Below are 5,068 nucleotides of genomic sequence, written 5' to 3' on the forward strand. Positions count from 1 at the left end.
GGGGGGGGCGACACCACGTCCAGCCGGGATGGACGAGACGGGAGCCCGTAACAGGTGGTTGTGTCAAAGCGTTACGGCGGTCAGGGGGCAGAGCTACCGAGGCGGAGAGAGGAAGACAGAGAGGGAAAGAGACAGAGAAAGGTCTAAGCGTGCGGGAGCGACAGGGAAGGCCTTGGGTATGGGTTCCGCGCCGCACGCGCCCGAGCGCGGAGTATGTCTGGTAAACGCAACCTGTTTCACGCGCCTTGCACCCCAGCCGACCACGCCCCACCCCACCCCGCCACGCCCCACAACATGCATCAAGTGTGAGTCTGGTATACTTTAGCTAATGCGGGACAAAGATGCCTTACATGACGTAATGTAGAGCACCAGCCCATCCAGTCGTTCTTAAAATAGAAACGAGTCACTTCCAAAACACTCAAAAGTGCGAACCAGAACCAAAATGTCACAAACGAAACTGTAACTAACGTGTCACACAAACCGCAAATACACAAGTGTGTGCAAAATATTAAAAGAAGTGTACCTTCCCCATTCAAATGAGTGTGTGACATGGCTGGCACGTTTGTGCACTTTTCCTTGTAGAGACTGGAGCAGCCTTGGCGCCGCCCTGGGAGGTGTCTGCAGCTAGGCGTAGCGCCAGGCGAGACGCTTGAATAGTAATGACGACGGAGGTGATGAGGAGGGGAATAATAAAGGTATCAAACATGACGGAAAGGTCGAGCTGGGAGGCGCGCGTACGCACCGCGTACACGGCTAATAAAGCGAGAAGTGTGAAATTATGCGTGGCTCGGTTTACACTAAGTTATGCGCATTTGTGCGGGAATCCCTAGGGAATCTACGAATAGCCACTGCTCGTTGAAATAGTAAAAGTGACACGCGTCGTGCGTCTCCTCGGGGCAAGCTTTGCTTTGTACAGGTGTGGAACATACAAAGTACTTGCACTGTATTGCCTGAGACCTGTTTATGAGTCTGTCCATTACTAACCTCGGCATTTCTTTTGTTTCTCGCAGGTAAGCCAATAGAACAGCCAAGCCGAGAGGAAGGGAGCTGCCACACGATGCGGGACGGACTTCGTAGTAGTCAGTGAGAACTGCTCATCCAAGGCTGCTCGATTTTGCCCCGGTTCGGTTTGTATCCGATGACTGAACTGCAAGCTGTTTCCAGACAGACAAAAACACGTCTTTAAAATTTCCTTGAAAACCGACGAGACAATAAATAGCTGAAAGAAACACAAAAGTAGGCTGCGGCCAGTTTCATCACAAGTGACCCATACGAATTGTTACGCTACTTTCATAACTCCAAAAGTGCATTATTGTGGGGCGCCTCGCCTGCTGCCGGCTATGAATCCCAAGTTGTTAAGAAACAGGCCGCGGCGCCGTGAACCCTCGGCCCCTTTGGGGTTGGCCATCCTGACCACAATAAGCACGGGGTCCAGCCCCGCCGGCCCGGCCCGGGTGACGCAAGAGCCGGCAGAAATCAACGGCAGGGAGGCTGGGCTGGACCCGGGGCTGGACCCGGGGCTGGACCCCAGCTGACAGCGGCGCCAAGTCACACGACGAGTGTCGACCCGTCGCGCACCGCTTCCTTCCTTCCGGTCCGAGAGCGTCGCGCGGCAGTTGTGGGCCCGTCGTGATGATGGGCCCCGCAGAGGACGATACAAAAAAAAAAAAACGGCGGGACGTCGTCGTAAGGGTCTGGCCGCGGCCTGCCAACGCCAGCCCACCTTAGCCGGCCTGTCACCTGCAGGAGTGGTGATAGGTCGGGGGCATGTAATACCTTGACTTTGAGCTCGAAGAAACCCTCGTCACTTTAAGGGGAAACAGCCTTACAAAGTAGTAAACTAGATGAAAGAGTAGTTTGTTTTCCCACGGCTCCAGATCCACCACAAAAAAGTTACGCTACAGCAACCATTCGTATGGTTACGGACAACCGTGGAGATTATGGTTGTGCCAATAGCTATACGAAACGCAGAAATAGTTGTGTTTGCAGATTTCGTGGTTGGCACCACCTTGCGAGTTTTGCCGCTGACATAATTTGATGGTTGTGCCGTTGTGCCTTGTCTACGATACGATGGTTGTTGCAGGGTTCCACTTTCCTGTGAGTTCATGAATGGAAACCGCATCTCAGAATTCTATATGTTTAGCGCATATGAATGACTATGACACCAAGATGTCGACCCAATTCTGCATGTACGCGTACGGCGTGGTACCGGGTGGATCAGAGAAGACATCGCTCTCTCAGTGCTGCCAGTTTGAGTACTCACTAAGGCCGTCGGGCCATATGGCACGTGTCCACGTTACAAAAAAGTACCTCGAATTTCAAGGCCTTGGTCTGGCACGCCAATGGCGCTCTCCATAAGATCATAGACCGGGTCTTGAAATTCAATCATTTTTTTCCCGAGCGGGCGGAAAGAGTTGGTCGGAGTCGGTCCGGAGGTTGGTCCCCCAACACCAACAGACCCGGTACACTTAAAAATCAAAACCCCAAAAAGTGTTAAAAAAAAACAACAACAGTGCGACGACGTCAGCTCTGTATTCTAAACTGTATTCTGAGCGTACCATTCGTTATGCAAACGAGCTATGCTGCAGCAGCCGCCCGGCCGCGACCACGGCGGCGGCGCCTGCCTGTACAAGACCAAACCAGGATGCTGCAGTGACGCGCGGGGGGCCAGGGTGTATGCCGTCACGTGCGGGCATCACGGCGTGCAGAGAATGAGAGAAAAAGTACGGCGCCGCGGGCGGGACTCGAACCTGGCGCTGCTGCTCTGCTCGGCTACATTGTTATGGGTCATTTGGTGGGTCTGTAATGGCGGGCGGGGATGAGCCACTCTCTTTAAAGGTCGGCGGCAGTCTGTCTGTCTGTCTGTCTCTCTCTCCCTCTCTCTCTCTATCCCGTGCGTGTGTGGTGCGTGCGTGCGCGTGGGTGAGGTTGAAATGACAGACCCGCCCCGCCCCGCATGCGTGGTCCAGCATGAGGGCCATAGCCTGCCGCTTAGGCCCTCCCACCGCAACAGCAAAGTTCAGATAAACGTGTTTTTCTTGGTGAAAATTGAGACCCACCCACACTAAGGAGACTACGACGGCCCACACCGACCATCAGCAGACGTTTTGAAAACAGTAAAGCTCATAGGAAACCAGTCCCGCTCTGGAACCGGTAACTTAAGCCTTTCAAATTTTAGGGGCCGACAATCGACACTTGGCCGACGCCCGAGACGATTGAGCTGCTGCCCCGCCCCGCACCACCCACGCCCACCCGACAGCGCGGTTCCTCAAACTGCAGCGCCGCCCGCAGCGCAGAGCGGCGCGAACGCTTCAAGAAAGCGCCGAAGGAGTCAGAGAGTCATTCAGCGCCTCCGACACAACAAATGAGGAGGAAAGTCGGTGGGAGGTTTGGGAGGGAAAGGGGAGGGACAGATAGGAGGATTGGTGCCACCCACACGTCGTTTCCTGGCGGGGCGTGGCGGCCGGGGCGGGACGCTATGTCCACACAAGTGCTTTTTCTTCGGTCGGCCGCGGCCGCGGTGCAGCGCGGCGAGACAACGGGGCTGATATACGATACTTTTGTAAAACAAACGACAAACGTTGCACTAACACAACAACAACAACGCCCCCCCCCCCCTTTTCTGCTGTCTGTGTGTGTCACTTTACTTCCAACAGGAAGGGGGACCGAGGTGTCGGAAAATTTACTGCAAACGAGGCTCTATCTTTCGGGGCGTTAGGACCTCACGCCCTGCGCCAAGGTGCGTGTGTGTGCGTGTGTGCGTGTCCCCGCCGCGGGTCGAGGGGGCCGGCGGCTGCATCTCGGGGGCGTGCCTCTCCCTCCTCCTCCGCGGGGGCGTGGGGGCGCGGTGCGCGGGCCGCAGCCGGCGTGGCGCGGCGCTGCCGATGAGCCTGAGCGCCGCCCTGCCGGGGCCCGGGGCCCAGAGGGGCCCTGCCCTGCCCCGCCCCGCCGTGGCCCCCGCGGCCTGCGCCAGCACGCCAGCGCCACCCGGCCCGCGCGCTCAGCTCAGTCTGTGAGCGCACGGCGTCCCTCGGCGAGGGGTCCCCCGTGTGGCGTCGTTCGTGTCGCCGCCGCCGCCGGCTGGGTCCCGGGCGTCGCCTGCGCGTCGCGCCGAACTACTGTACAACACACGACGAGCACGTACCCGCCGCCGCGAGCGCCTCCCCGCGAGGAGCCGAGCCGAACGAGTTTTGCAACAACGCAGTCGTGTGCCTCGTGATAAGGTCGCTCTAACCGCCGCGCCGCGAGCACCCGCGAGCACCCGCGAGTACCCGCGACCGTGGCGCCACCTCGGGCCAACAGGTGTGCTTGAGTGTGGGGGGCTTTGTGTCGGAAGGAGTGGCGGCGTCATCCCCTCCGTAGGGCGGGGGAGGGAGGAGGAACCGCAAAGCGAGTGTGTCCGCCTCTCTCCCACCCTACCTCCCCCCACTCCCCCCACCCCCCGCACCTACCCCGCCCGGGCCAGAACCATGTGCTCCACACTTGTGTGTGCGCGCGGGTTTAATCCAGCAGAAGAACGGAGCTTCACCCCAGAGAGCACTAGAGGAGCGGCATGGACTCGGTTAAATCTCACTGGGAAATGACTCTAAATAACTTTCGTTCCGTCCGTTACAAGCCCCTAACTGCCCCTCCCTCCTCCTCCCTGCCCCCTTCTCTCACCTCCACCGTCCCGTCCCGCAGTCGTGCCGATGCATTTGGTTCGCCTCCCGCGCGGCAGCCCCGAGCGGCAGTAGTAGCTGTAGCAGCAGCAGCAGCAGCAATAGTAGCGGTAGCGGCAGTAGATCACTACTTCTTGGCGCCACGCCACGACACGGGTCGTCGCCCGGGCCGGCCCGGCGGGCTTCTGCTCCTCCCGACCAGATGATCTCGTTTTGGCCCCCTTTTTGCCTTTTTGTATGACAAATTCAGAGGGCAAGAGCTGCCCCGCCCACCACCAGGACTCTTGCTGCTACGACTCACGATTAGCAGGGACGGTGCGTGCGTGCGTGCGTGCGTGCGTGCGTGCGTGCGTGCGTGCGTGCGTGCGTGCGTGCGTGCGTGCGTGCGTGCGTGCGTGCGTGCGTGCGTG

General features: G+C 58.6%; 1 protein-coding gene across 1 annotated transcript in view; it reads right to left on the bottom strand.

Annotated features, from left to right (window-relative positions):
• The window catches only part of LOC113209636 (chymotrypsin-C-like), a 25,227-nt gene that overhangs the window by 5,474 nt on the left and 14,685 nt on the right, over positions 1-5,068 (bottom strand). Inside the window, exon 5 of the transcript XR_008011746.1 lies at positions 985-1,154. The gene's annotated coding sequence lies outside the window, so the exon portion shown is untranslated. The remainder of the gene's footprint in view (positions 1-984; positions 1,155-5,068) is intronic.

This window comes from Frankliniella occidentalis, unplaced genomic scaffold (genome assembly GCF_000697945.3).
Source record: "Frankliniella occidentalis isolate FOCC.00 unplaced genomic scaffold, Focc_3.1 Scaffold210, whole genome shotgun sequence".
Classification (NCBI taxonomy): Eukaryota; Metazoa; Arthropoda; class Insecta; order Thysanoptera; family Thripidae; genus Frankliniella; species Frankliniella occidentalis.